Here is a 15736-nt window from a genome sequence, read left to right on the forward strand (position 1 = left end):
TCAACCATATGATTCCTAGGTTATTGGGTTACTAACCATATTAGTAACTAATATGTTTTAATATTAATCCCAACGGGTTAGTTACATATATGGTGTACAACATTTATCCTCTTTAATACTTTGGTGTACAACCTTCAATTTTGCATACAAAACTGTACAACCTTTTGGTGACCTCCCACTAAAGTATACAACCGGTAATTATGACCGGTCAAACCAAACTCTACGTGCCACCTCATCACTTTTCATCTTATCCATTTAAAAAGGAGTAAATTTCATCAATGGTGTACAACCTTTGCTCCGTTTCACACTTTGGTGTACAACCTTCATTTTGTCTCACTAATATGTACGGCCTTATAGGTGACCTCTCACTTTGGTGTACAACAGTTAAAAATGACCGGTCAACGCATGGTCAACACGCCACCTCATCATTTTCATCAAAATCATTGGTAAAAGTGGGGCCCACAAGTTATTAAAAAAAATTAATTTTTATTTTTCTCTCTTTCACCCTTATCCTCCATCTCTTCATCTTATTCCCTTTATTTCTTTCTCTCTCTAACCTCTATTTCTTCAAATTTCTTTCTCTCTCTAATCTCTCTCTTTAAATTTCCTTCTCTCTCTCTAACTCATATCTCAAAAAAAAATGTGCGACTTGCAAATGGGCCACAAATGAGCAAAATTTTGTCTTCCATACGTCATTGCTGCTCTATGAAAAATGAGTTTTTTCATCTGCTAGCTAGCGCCGGGTTTGTCCTTACTCTATCCCTAGCCATGTATGCGTATATATATTACTCCATCAAATAAAAGATTTTAATTATATAAAACCAGTGATTCACATCAAGCAAAAAAAAGTCAAACGCACAGAAGCTGGTTTTTTCTCAATTAAATTGATATTAATGGTGATGGGGTTCATGACTTTAACTTTCTTCTTCTCCTCTTCTCATGTCTCCCCTCTCTGCTCTCTCCTAAATTTTCTTTCAATTAAATTATCAATAAACCATTAAAAACAACCAAAAATAGGTTGGGAGACGAATCATTAATATCAAATTTGATCTTTGGTTAAGAGTTATCATTTAACTCTGGTCGTCATCATTTTCATAATACCTAAACATATCATCACCACCACCAAAACTTGCTAGCTTCAATTTGAATATATCATCATCATTGACTGATTTTTTGCTTCACTAAAATTAAATCCATCTATGAGGGGGTAAATTACATACGTGGTGTACAACTTTTACCCCAAATCACACTTTGGTGTACAACCAAAATTTTGTCACACTAAACCGTACGAGCTTCAGGTGACCTCCCACCAAAGTGTACAGCCGGTTTTTGTGACCGGTCAACGCTGGTCAACTATGCCATGTCAGCATTTTTCACTTTTTCTAATTAAAAAAGTGGGACCCACTTCTTACAAATCACTAAAATACCCTTACCCTTATGTAAATTACTAAAATGACATCATCCCCTCCCTTCCCCATTTTTATGCAACTCATTTCTCTCTCTATCTTTGGTTTTCTCTCTCTTTCCTTTTCTCTGTGAAAAAGAGAATCAAACACAAAATCAGAAAAGGAAAGCAATTTGATTTTCAAAATACTTTATTGTCTTTGCAAAAAAACATGAACTGGTCTTTAGGGTTAATTCACACGAAGACGAAGAAAATCCAAAGAACAACAAAGGCTTAATCTGCAGAAATCATGATCGAGCCACCGTCGAATGCCCTCTATCTCTGCAATCCGAAATTAAAACCTGTTAGTCAGTTATTGTAACTAGAATGCCCTCTATTTCTGAAGTGCCTTTGCATGATTCTCTAATGGCGGATCAATTAATAATTAAGTCTAAAGTAACAGTTTTAGTTCATAATCAAGTTCTGTATTTAAAGCTAACTACCACAGGATTTTGAAAAGTCACTTCATCCTAAGGTATAATCTATACTATATACTAATTCCTTAGATAAATTGCTGATGTGTCAGTTCCTTAATATATCATTTGCTGACGTGTTTTTTTCTCAAAATTAGTCTTTTTTTCTTTTTTCTTTCCTATTTCTAAAGAATATCTCTACTACTGTTTATGCCCAGCGGTTTGTATCTTACGCCTATATAGAAAACCGCTCTTCAACTTTTATTCCCAGCTATTTCTTCTCCACGTTCTTTCAACTTTTACATAGACAACCGCTCTTCTCTATATGATCATCACCCATCTTCAGGAAACTCAAAATTTCCCTGCCCAGAACCCTTATTGCCACCAATTCGCTCAAAACCTCCATCAATTACGAGCGGGATAATTCTGGTAATTCTTTCTTTCTTAGTTTTTAGGTTTTTTTTGTGTTTGTTTTTTCATTTTGGGTTCTGCGGATAATATAGATTACAAGAGAAATTTTACAGTTTTGGACCTTTGATTATGTTGCTCATGCCTCAAAGATTCCTTTTTTCGACAGTAAGGTTTTTGTTGAGTTTGGTTGCGGATGGTTGAATTTGGGAAAGAATGAGTTCTAGGTTTTATGGTGAACTTGATGAACCAAAGTTCCGTTCATGCTTAATTTGAGTGGGATTTTGATTTTTCTGGGAGTTTGTTTACCTTTGCTCAACATGGAAAAAGATCAGTTGATAGTATCTTTCCATGGGTTAAAGTATGAATCATGTTTTTGATCTGTGTTTATCTATGTTTATGTTCAAATTTTATTGAGAAATTACTAACCCTTTTTGTTTTTGATTTTGTGTTTATCTATGTTTTTTGTTTCCATAAGAATTGTTGGTTCAGTGGAATAGTTGGAGGTGATTTGGCCAAATTAGTATCTGGGCAAAGCTTCTCATATTATAATTTCTTCCACTCGCCATATTATCTCTGCGCTTCTTCCAAAATGCAGTTTCAATGGTGAGTTTCTTCAACTTCTATCTACTTTTTAGCCCTCTTCATTATCTCTCTTCATTGATTTCTTTCTCTAATTTGTGAATTTAATTGACTCCTCTTTCTGAACTGGGTATTGCTGAACAGGGATCTCTTTGTATCGTTTGCTCTTGCTGAAATCGTTTACTATTTCTGAACTGGGATCGCCTATCCGCTGTTTCTATGGTAACTGCTATTCTCTAATTTGTGAATTTAATTGACTCCTCTTTCTGAACTGGGTCACCTAAAATCGTTTGAAATCGTTTGCTATTTCTGAACAGGGATCTCTTTGTATCGTTTGCTCTTGCTGAAATCCTTTGCTATTTCTGAACCGGGATCGCCTATCCGCTGTTTCTATGGTAACTGCTATTCTCTAATTTGTGAATTTAATTGACTCATCGATTGTCTTTCTTCTTTTTAATCATTGAGTTACAATTGGTTACATATTCTAATTTTTTATTGTTTGTTTTTCTTTTCTGCATGTTCTATCTTTGTTGTGGAAGTTGTTCTTATGAAGGATCGTTACCTTGATTAGGATTTGTGCTACTTTCTTATGCTTTGCGTGTGGATTGTTTGTTTGATTGTGATTTCCTATGAAAACATTTAAGATTCAAATATCTTTGTTCCTGCAATTTGCAGAATGATGATGGCTATTCTACATTTAAGTTATAAGAGATCCTGTTTAGATAATATTAATTCCGGGAAGAGGTAATATTAATGAAATATTAATTCCCAATAGAGAAACATTGTTCTGTTCCCTGTGTAGTGTTTGCAGTTCTAGAAATTAATCTGAGGATGCAGATGAAGCTGGTCTTTTTTTTGTTGTTGTTGTATTTGGGATGGCTAATAATCATGTTTATGATACATAACAGTAGCTTCGCCAAACAGCCATTTAGTTTCCACCACCACGGGTCTTTATGTATCATATCATATCTGATGAAATTTGATAAAATTACAAAACAAAAATAGAGATTTGGGAAATGTGGAATTTTGAAACTATTGTAAATTTTCATATGTTTGGTTCAATTTTACACTTGAACCTCGATAACATAATGAGACACATTATTTATATTATCCCGTTAAGTTCCCGTTAAGTTCTGTTCCTAACGGATTAATATGAATGGCGTGTCCAATCTGTGATTCATTGTTCCAAACTTTTAATTTTGTATCAATGAAACAGTTCGTCTAATTAACCGTATCAAAATATCTTTAATTAGACAACTCAATTCAATCTATACAATTTTAAAATAGACAACGATTAAAATTAAATGGATTAATTAATTCTATATATATAAAATTTAGTTTTTTAAAAAATCAAAATACTTTAAAAAATAAGAAACATACAATAAACATAACGGGAATTTGTTGACCATATCCTTCCTTCCTTTATGGGGTTCTCTGATATTGACTGGTTCTCTGAAGGCGTTAATGGGAATTTGTTGGCCAGTATGGAGCACGGGGCTATTCTCTTCGCTATTATTTGTCACCAAATGTGGAAATGGAGGAATGAAGAGTTATTTGCTGAGAAGACTGTCTTTATTCCTGACCTCCGGTTTTACTTCTCGAAAAAACTCTCTGTTATTACAAAGAGTTTTGAAGGAGAGCCCCTGGTTCACCCCTCCCCGGTTAAAGAGGTCCAGTTAGTTGGTTGGAGGAAGCCCAGGGAAGGGGTTGTCAAGTTGAATACGGATGGCTCCTGCCTTAGTAATGGCAGAATTGCTGCTGGTGGAGTTCTTCGGGATGCTGGTGGCGCCTGGCTGGCTGGGTTTACCCATAACTTAGGTACGGGCTCCTCCTTTACTGCAGAGCTCTGGGGGATCTTGTCTGGCATTAAACTCGTCATTCGCATGGGTGTTAAAAGACTTTCGGTGGAGTCTGACAATTTGGAGGCTATCAACAGGATTTCGGATAGACAGGCTGTTTGTCTTAAGAGTCAGAATCTCATTAAAGTCATCTTGAGGCTTCGTCCTGCCTTCGATTCTCTTACCTTCTCCCATATTTATAGGGAGCAAAACCGCGTGGCGGATCGCTTGGCAGCTGCTGGGCATGGGGGGATGTTAGGTGTTTCTACCCTTTCCGTTCCTCCTTCTTTTCTGTTACCTTCTCTTCTTGAGGATAGGATTGGGGTCAGTCTTCCTAGACTGATCCCGGGTTAGGTTTTTGTTTGTTTGTTTTTTTTCTTCCCTTCTTACCAAAAAAAAAAAATAAACATAACGGGTTCGTCCACGTCGCGGATCGTATCCGCAACAAAAGGCAGCATTGCTAGTAAAAGTGACAGCAATGCTGCCGCATATTCATTGAGCTGCTGTCCACTTTCAAAATCCTTTTATTTAGTTTTAATCAAAAACTATTTTAATTAAAATTTTAAATTTAGATTTAAAACTTCTGTTTTAAAATTAAGAGTCACTAATTATCCTTCTCCTCCGGCCTTTCTCTCCTCGATCCTTCTGGAGGATGTGGTGGGGGTTAGCTTTCCAAGGCTAATCCCGGGTTAGGTTTTTGTTCTGTTTGCTTTTGTTTTCTTATTTCTACCAAAAAAAAAACCTTAACTTTTAATAAAACCTTTAATTATATATATATATATATATATATATATATATATATATATATATTGTAAACTAATTTATATATATATATATATATATATATATACCTGTTTTAAATATAGGGTACTTTGTTTATATATATCAATAATTAATCGATTCTAACTGTTTCGTTTAAATTGTTAACAAAATCAAATTTTCAAAAGATTAATCTAATTAACTCTTTTAACGATTCAAACGGTTAAACCCTTAATCCACAAAATAGGTATATCACATACACAAACATCGTTTTAATCAACCGTTTAATTCTACAAACCCCTCTAGTAATTAACCGAATCATAAAACATCTTAATCTCGTCTTAACCATTTAATAATTTTAATCAAATTAAAATTAATTTCAGAATCATAATTTTAATTATCGAATAATTAAAACTCAATTTATCTTTACATTAATTAATCAAATCAAATTTATTAATTAACCTAACAATAAATCTAACCACGGGATTGTGGTAGAATGGTAAAGGCTCCTCCTCCCTTAAACAAAGGTCCAGGGTTCGATCCTCGCCTTTGGGAATGGAAAGAATTTCTGTGGCCAGCAATCTCACCCATAGAGGTGCAAAACATCTACGAAATTGAATAGCCACTGCTGTCGGCGGTGGATACACTTACGAACCAAAAAAAAACCTAACAAATATTAGGGATATAATAAATTAAATCACCTAACTAATATTATCTCATAATTAATTTAACCATAATTATAATCCAATTATAATTATCTAAATAAATTAATTATTCATAATATATATTTATTTTAGATAGGATATTATGAATTATTAGTTAGAGATATAATCACATTAAATCTCCTAACTTATTTATCCTATAATTAATTTAACCACAATTATAATCTAATTATAATTATCTAAATAAATTAACTAATATATATATATATATATATACACGCATATAAAATTCAGCCCCCTAATATACTTAATTAAACAATTTTAATCCTCCATTCATTAATTACTATTATGTCCTTTTTTGGTTCCAAGTCTTATGTGTGACCCATTAGGTTCTTATTGCTACTAGCCGTATACACCTATTGAATTAATTTCCAAAATTACATTCAGCCTTTTGTATATCGGAATGAGTGTGCGGACTGTGAATAGCAGAACCGTAAACATTCCCGCAGAATTATAAGAAGACAGGTTGATTTCGTCGTTGACCTTTCCGTATTTGATTCAGTATAATTCGATCCTTCACCAGCTATATCCTCGAACGAATCTTATGACTATGGATAGTATCAAGTCACATATAATGAGACGTTCATTTTACTCGTTCATGTAGAGTTAACTCCAAATAGATACCCTTTCCTATGGAAGGTATGTGGCGACAACATCATCCGGCGTTGTATCCCTGAGAGCGAAATAGAGTCAGTTCTAGCTTTTTGCCATTCCAGAGAGGTAGGTGGGCATCATGGCCCGACCAAAACTGCAGCTAAGGTATTACAATCTGGTCTATTTTGGCCCACCCTTTTTTTCGATGCTGCTAGATTTGTAAAGTCATGTGATAATTGCCAGAGAACTGGAAGTATATCAAAAAGACATGAAATGCCTCTCAGTCCTATTTTAGTTTGTGAGATATTTGATGTCTGGGGGATAGACTTCATGGGTCCCTTCCCCAAGTCTTTTAACAATGAGTACATTTTGGTGGCAGTCGATTACGTGTCAAAGTGGGTGGAAGCCGTTGCTTTACCTAGTGATGATGCGAGGGTTGTGACTAAGTTCTTGCAAAAGAACATTTTTACACGTTTTGGCACCCCTCGCACCATTATTAGTGATGGCGGCTCACACTTCTGCAATAAGCTTTTCTCACAGCTTTTGCAGAAATATGGAGTCACACATAAGGTGGCCACACCTTACCACCCTCAGACTAGTGGTCAGGTGGAAGTGACCAACAGAGAGTTGAAAAACATCTTAGAAAAAACAGTGAATCTATCTAGGAAAGACTGGTCTTTAAAAATCGACGACACCTTGTGCGCATACAGAACCTCGTTTAAAACACCAATCGGCATGTCTCCCTACAGATTGGTGTATGGGAAGGCATGCCATCTGCCTGTAGAGCTAGAACACATGGCCTTTTGGGCCACTAGGTTTCTAAACTTTGATAATAAGATTGCAGGTGAACAGCGGTTGTTGCAGTTGGATCAATTGGAGGAATTTAGACTATGAGCATATGAGAATGCCAAGATTTATAAGGAACGAATGAAGAAATGGCATGACAAGCGGATCATTAAGCGCAACTTTGAACCAATGGACAAAATTCTGTTATTTAACTCCCGGATAAAGCTGTGGCCTGGTAAGCTAAAGTCCAAGTGGAGCGGACCATTCTCCGTACTACAAGCTTTCCCTTCTGGTATGGTTGAAATCAAAGACGATAAGAATCAGACATTTCAGGTTAACGATCAGAGGTTGAAGTGCTATGATGACGGGCCTCGAGTAATCGAGCATCTACGTCTAGATGATCCGTCCTGAGGAAGAAGGACAGTCTATAAGCTCCATAGACTATAAAATTGAGCGTTCCTGGGAGGCACCCCAGATTAGAACTTCTTTACATTACGTTTTTCATTCTCTTTCAAGCACTTTTGAACATTTTACCCGCACTTAATTTCTTTCATAAATTTTTTTAGGACTGTTTTCTTTTCCCGCTGTGTCGAGACAACCATTTTCTCGCCGAGACAAGGCGGCCCCTGCTAGTAGCAAGGCACGCCCAGCACTATGTCTCGTCGAGACATGGTGGCCCCTAGCAACGTAAGGGCATGCCCAGCGTTGTGTCTCGCCGAGACACATCGCGGATCCAAGGCCCATCAGCCTGGATCCATCAATACACCACTATAAATACCCCCAAACCCTACCCTTTGAGATCCCAGCCGACTTCTACCCTCTTTCTTCCCCAAATTCTTCACCTAAACACCAAACTCTCTCTCTCTCTACAATCCTTTTCCACCCCTACCTTTTCATCTCCCATTTCTTCTCCCATTTCTTCCCCCATCTCTCACCTCCATCATATCTTTTCTACTTCAAACCAACCATTTCTAATTTTTCAAGGTTCATTACTATTCCTTTGTCTTTGATTATTTAATTTAGTTTGTGAAAACTCCCCTTTCACCATTTCTAGTTTATATAAAGGTTCATTCCTTCTCTTTTATCTTTACTTGTTTGATTTATTTTGTGATAACCATCTTTTTATTTTATTGGGTGTTTTCCTCTTTTCATTTGTGTTTTCTTGCCACTTTTTCTTCTTTTGTGATACTAGGTTATGGCAGAATCATCCGGCTCCACGCGGTCCAGAAGTAAGAAACGAGTGGATGATGAGCAAACACCGATTGAAGGCTCTGGGCGACCCCGTTGGATGCCACCACGCCCTCCTAGGCCCCGAGCTTCATCACAGCAAGTCGATACTCCGTACCCGTCCGAGTTATCACGTAAGTATCTTTGCCCTTTCTCAATAAAATATGTTGATGGGGGGGAGCTGTACCTGAAATTTAAAGACTACAAAATTGCTCACCCCCGATATTTTGAGTGGTCTTTACTTGAGAAAGCGGGTAAGGATGAAGGAATTAAGGAAATCTTAAACCGGATGGGGTGGAAGAAATTGGATGATAGACGGTACAAATTGTACAAATTCTATATTGTTGAGTTCTTTACCACCTTCCGAATCGACACTGACGACGAGGGAGTAAGAACGCTACACTATAGGATTGATAATACCGAATCCAAATGGAGTGAGGCGGAATTTAACAAAGTCATGGGTTTTAAAGAGGGCGATTACACCGAGTGGGACGAGGGCCTCACTAATAAGGATGTTTGGTTTGAGCTTTCGGGGATCTTTGACTTTAAGAAAAACAAAACACTTAATAAGAACATATTCGATCCTCAAATCCGTTTAATGCACAAATGGATTACATTTAACCTTGTCGGCCTCCCCGAGGCCGATAAGGTTAGCGAGGCCGACCTTTTACTTCTATGGTGTATGACCCAAAACAAACCTCCTAGGATGGCCCATTTTATCTGGACTTTGATGGCCGGGGTTCGCTTTTCAAAGCAAACTTCCCTTCCATTTGGCCATATTATCTCCCGCCTAGCAGTCTATGAGGGAACAATGACTACTTTCCAGTTAAAAGACTCTGAGAACTTTAAATTGTTAGATGCTAGTTATTTATTGCGTGCTGAACTCCTCCACAAGTCGGGAATGTGGTGGAAGGATTTTCATTCTGCAGGTACAGGTTCATCTGAGCCAATGGACCTCGGTTCTGAATAGGGGGATGATGACTATCAATCAGAGCCGGAAGGCGGTTTTGAGGAACGTTTGACCAACATGGAGGCCAACTTGGAGGAATTGACACATGAGTTCCGCGACTTCCGCATGGATGTCAACGGATTCATGTCTGATATGCGCGGATGGATGGATCGCCACCCTTGAGGGAGTCCCTATCCTATTTTCTTTTCCCTTAATATGTTGTGTAGCTTTACTTTTCTGCATTTTTGGGAGTAAATGCATGCTTTAAGTGTGGGGAGGGAAAAATAGGATAGAGAATTCTGGTACATTGCATGTTTGTCGTTTTGTTTGTCGTCTTGTATAAACTATTTGCGTGTTGCGTGTGTGCATCTGCTGTCACCGTGTTTGTCTTGTACCTGCCGTGTCCTTAAAAAAGGTCAATCAAAGCCTCCCCTTAAGTCTTGGTTCTTCGCTTGAAATAGATGAAACACTCTAGAGTTGTTATATTGCATACCCCCTTGAAAACTTCATCGAAAGAAAAATTACACAAACAAGCCATTTTAATTTTACCCTTGAATAATTGATGATGAGGTTGTATCGCCAGTACTTAATTTTGCTACTTAGTGCAATTTTAGTAGTCCACCTTTAAGAAGATGATGGAAGCCAAAATTGTGAAATCTGAATGTCAACCTAAGTTAAAGTCGTGTTACCGGAAGTAGTTAAAGTTACGCTTAACGTTAAATGCATAAATTCTTAAATCAAACTTGCTTGCCAATGCACTGAAAATCTAAATCTCCAAATACCTCTTCCCACCTTACTCCAATGCCTATAATCAATAAGTGCAATTGCACAAACAAATTCTTGGTATGAGTATGCATAGCATCTTGGTTTTGTGATCGGGTTGTATGGCCGAGGGTACGTTACCCATGCGTTCAACCGGTACAAAAGGCCCCTCACATTGGAAAGAAAACGGGAAGAGGGAATCTAACTCTTCAAACGGCTTGGTTTTGTGGTCGGGCTGTATGGCCGGGGGTACGTTACCCATGCGTTTCAACCGGTACAAAAGGCTCCTCACACTGCCAAGTAATCTAATTAATTTAGCTTAACAACCTTAGTGTTTTGAATTGAAGGTTCACGGTGAATGATTTGGTTGTTCATTTTTGGCTAAACAAGATTAAGTTTCTATCTATCTTCTTAGAGTTTGGCTACTGAAATTACCTTTGAGAATGAGTTTTCACAGGGCGACCCCCTATCATCTTTGGTTCAAGGGTAGTTAGTAAGGTGTGTTGTTTGGAAATAATCCGGAAATGTTAAGAGTCCAAGGGCTATGTGATTTAATTCCTTCTAAAATGCTCATCTTCCTTGCTTGAGGACAATCGAGGCTCAAGTGTGGGGAGGTTGATATTTCCATATTTCATAGATGTTTAGGGGCATTTCCTTCATTATTCTCAGTTATTTTCAACCGTTTTTTTTTATTGTTTTCGTGCTTTAGGACGGTTTTTATGTTTCCTTTACCTTATGGCATGATTAGTGTTTTTCAGGACTTTTTGGACCTCCTCGGAGCTTTAGGAAGCAATAAGGCATCAACCGAGAGGACGGGGAGCTGAAGCGGACTCGGCCACATACTGTCTCGCCGAGACAACTACTGTCTCTCCGAGACAGACACTGTCTCGCCGAGACAACCCTCCTCTCGGCGAGACAGAACGCGAATTAGCACATCTGCAAGAGCAAATCCGGCCCTTTATGCCGAGTTGGCCCTATGAAGACTTGGAAATATCTATTTTTATTCCTGTAATTTCCCTTTTTGCCCTTTTAGCTCTTATTGTGACTATAAAAGGCAATTAGGTTTTATTTATGGGACGTCTCTTTTTTTTAGCAATTGAGCAGCCATTTTTGTATCAGAACATATTTTTAGAAGCTAGGCTTTTGCTCAATCATTGCATTTGGGATTTTCAATTGCTCTCATTCCATTTCTGGCGATTTTCAATCGAGGATTCATCGACGATCACTAGAGTGACAGTCTAGTTTTCTTCTCCTTTGTACTCTTCTATTGAATTTCAATATATTTATGGATTTCATCTTTATCATTATGATTGTGTTGATTTGCATATCTATGAGCTAATCTCCATCCGATCTGGGATGGAGGTGAATTTGGAGTGAATGATTATATTTGGGTTTAGAGTTAGGGTATGATTTGATTGTCAACTGTAATCTGATTGTCTGTACTTAATGTCTTGATCCGAAAGGAAATAGAATTTTAGATAGATTCGAGACCGAGAGGAGAGAGTCTATTCTGAACCCGTACAGTCAGACCTCGCTAGGATACTAGGAGTGCGGTTCTTACTCGGGCTACGACTTAGAGTTCAACCAAACAGGACTTAGTAATACTTTACATGTTGTATAACATATTGCCTAACCAAGCTATTGTTTGAACACGTGTGAATAGGGGTTTTAGAATGCTGATCACATTCATACCTTTTCTAGAATGGTTGCCATTATGTTCCGACATGATTTAACAACTCTTAACTCTCAACCTAGATATATGATTCGACCAAAGGATCTGAAATCCCAGATTTCTCATCCATTAATCTCAGCAATTGATATCCCTAGTGTTAATTTTCAGTTCTTCATAATTAAGTGCATATTTAGTTAATGCCAATTCCATCCCATTTTTATTTGTCTTGACATTTGGACGTTTGATTAGACTTAGTGGCTCTGCAATCCTATCTCCCTGTGGGTTCGACCTGTGCTTGCACACTTTATTACTTGTTGCGATAGGTTTATACTTGACCTTAATTTTGCTATATATCCAAGGAGCATCAGCAGCCTCATCAGACTGGACTTCAGCCTCTTCTGTTTCTTCTTCTTCTCGGTCATCATGAGTCTCAACATCATCAACATCCATATCCTCAGCTTTCTCCTCAGATGGCTCATCCTCAGCCACAACATCTTCATGATCCTCAACTTGGTTAGATTCATTGACCTCATCATCTGACAGATCGATAGAGATTATAGCTTTGGACTTAGACATAGACTAAGAAGTCCTTTTCTTCGACTTACGGCTCGAAGTAGGCTTGGAGGAAGCTCCAACCTTTGTTTTCTTTGATTGCTGTGTGGTCTGCTCCATCTTGATTTTCCGTTTTTGGGTGGGAACTTTGGCTATAGGCACATCTGACAGTGAGAAATCAAGGATTAAAGGAGAAACATGAAATAAATATGAAAAGAAGGGAGAGAAAAGGGAACTTACTGTCTGGACCGATTGGGATCAGTCTGCTATACAAGCCAGACCAGTAAAACTCGAATTCATGGTGGATGGCTTCTTAGTTTCTCTGACACGAAAACACTAAACTGGACAAGGGGGGCAATGCCATTACACTCTAATGATCCACATCTTCTAAACTCACCTTGGAACGAAGGGAACCTTAAGGGAAGAAAGAACGAGGTATGGTTGTCCTCATTTGGGTGAACCCGAACTGTCTCAACCACAAAGTTGGAAAATAACCCTCAAAGTAGGGGCAAGTTCCCGTTCCAAGATGTGCATCTTTGTGAGTGCCAACTAGTAAGTAGGTCTGGTGAAGGAAGATCTGCCAGATATAGGGACCAACTGCACCAGAGTCTTTCAGATAATAGTTCCAGGCGCGTTTGGGCAAATCCTCAAGTGACTTATAAAAAACAAGATAGTCTGTGTTGGACATCTTCAGGGTATGAAAGAAATGTTTGGCCTCCGCAGTCTCGAGAGAACCCTCACAAAGAGCTACCCTCATCCTAGTAAAACCCCCTTGTAAAGGACTTTCTCCCACCAAAGTTGGAAAGTAGGAGAACAGCCAGAGCTGAAAGATCCATACTGCTCCACTCAAATTTGCAAATGGCTCACCCGCAAAAGATTGATGAATCTAGTGATAGACGAAACCTAGCAGAATCTTCCCTAAAGCAAACGAAGCTCCTAAAGCCAGGGACTTAGCCATCAACAAGGAATCCAAAGTAGGCATTCCTCCCCAGGGAAACATCATGAACTTGTTCAGCAAGACCCAATGGAACACCACGTGCTCTTCCTCAGTCGGAGCTTCAGTTGCGGGTAAAAAGACATATGCAGCAATCATCTTGTGGTAATTAAAAGGAGCCACATTAAAGTCCTTATATTCCTCTGAAGTGATCTGGCAAGGAACATCCTAGCCGACCACGGCCAGATGAGTTAGAGCTACAATATCCCGAAGAGTTATAGACATTGGGCCACCAGGGAAAATAAAAGAATTGCAATGACAGGACCACATTGACAATGCTCCCAACACCAGCCCTTCAGAAAAAGTAATCTACTGAGAGGTCAGCTTGATAAAATTAGAGATGTGTTGCCTCTCCCATTAAGCACCAAACACCGGCCTCAACCATTTGATCCAGTCAGACCAGAGGGAAGTATAGCGCGGCCAGGTTTTGTTCTTGCCACTACTAGGAGGGCGGTTAAGATCCCTAAAAGCTAGCAGTTCACGGTCCGAAGCCAATGGGTAAGGAAAGTCTGGCAAAGCAGTGGTAGAAGGGCAATTGGTCATAGTATATAAGGTCTGTTGCAAAGGGGGGAAAGAACCCTAAACTCAGTAAAGAGAGAAAACCAGAAAGAAGAGCCAAGATAGAAAGTAAGTAGAGCAAAGAAGAAACTCACTAGAGGGTTAGGTGTCGTGGAGGAACTAGTGCGAAGGGGTAGAAGAAGACTTAGCCATTTTTTAGAGGAAGTACGCGCATGCAAATAAAGATAAATACAGGGAAAGCCAAAGCCAAAAACTAGAAAAGAGGAAAACCAAACAAAAGAAAAGCTTACCGAAGATGAGAAAATCGCGTGAGAAAAAGAAAAGTTGAGCTTCTTCAGGAAAGCAAGATGGAGTAGGGATCCTCAGGTGGGGAAAATTTAAAACAAGTAGGAAGAGAGCCGAAGAGTTTGTAAACGGTTAGAAGTGTATTGATGGGAGAGTTATAGCTCAAGTAGGAGTAATAACTAAGTCATGATAGTTACTGATTCGAAAAAGCTGACAGATCATTATGACCGGCCGTTAGGAGTGCGAAAAGAGAAAGGGCAAAGATGTCCAAGTATCAGCTCTACGTTCTAGAACTAATACCTGAGGGGCGATTGTTTCCCTTACAATTACTCAGGAACTAATTGAAAAGGATCAACATAGAAAAAGTGCCAAACAAAGAAAGAGTCGGAGAACACCTCTCAACCAAAACCAGCCATAAGCAAAGCAGGCTGACCAAAAACGATAGGGGAAGCAGAGTTTAGGTGGGCAATAGCATGTCCCACGAACCAAAGCTAGTAAAGCTCGAAAACAGAAAGAACGTGGAACAAGAACGTGGGCAGGTGGAGATTGTTGGAAATTAGGCTAAGGTATAGCAGCGGAAATATAAAAATTTTAACCTATTTCCATTAACCCTAGGATCCGTTAATCGTTATTTCATATAAAGAGGGATAAGAAGAATTACCTTTTGATGATCAATCTACCGTTGTTAATGAAGTGCCCACAACTCTTCTCCGAGTTCCCAAGCACGAAATAAAACACGGGAAGATTAATTTAGAATCAACCGTTGAATAGCAACCAAAGTAGATTGCCTCTAATTAATCAACACAAGATCAAGGATAAAAGAAATAAATGAAATCAATTGATCGGAAGGAAGCCGTAGAAAATCTCGTCCTCGAACTTGGGGTTCGAAATTCTCTCTCTCTCTTCAATATAGGATTTCGAAAATCACTAGGGCTAACTTAGTTGAGTTGGCCGAAATTCACCTATAGGGGGGTTCTATATAATCACTTGTATCTAATCCCTAGTTAGATAGAATTAGGTTACTGAATAGGAATTCAATTCGGAATCGATTCCTAATTATTATCTCATTATATATCTAATACATTAAGGATAATAATAATAACCTTATTGGATAATAATAGGAGTATTATAATCTAATTAAAACTCCTAACTTATTTATCTCTTTAATTAATTCAATTCATAATCCTAATCTAATTAGAATTAATAAAATCAAATTAATTATTCATGTAT

Source organism: Euphorbia lathyris, chromosome 8 (assembly GCF_963576675.1).
Source record: "Euphorbia lathyris chromosome 8, ddEupLath1.1, whole genome shotgun sequence".
NCBI classification, from domain to species: domain Eukaryota; kingdom Viridiplantae; phylum Streptophyta; class Magnoliopsida; order Malpighiales; family Euphorbiaceae; genus Euphorbia; species Euphorbia lathyris.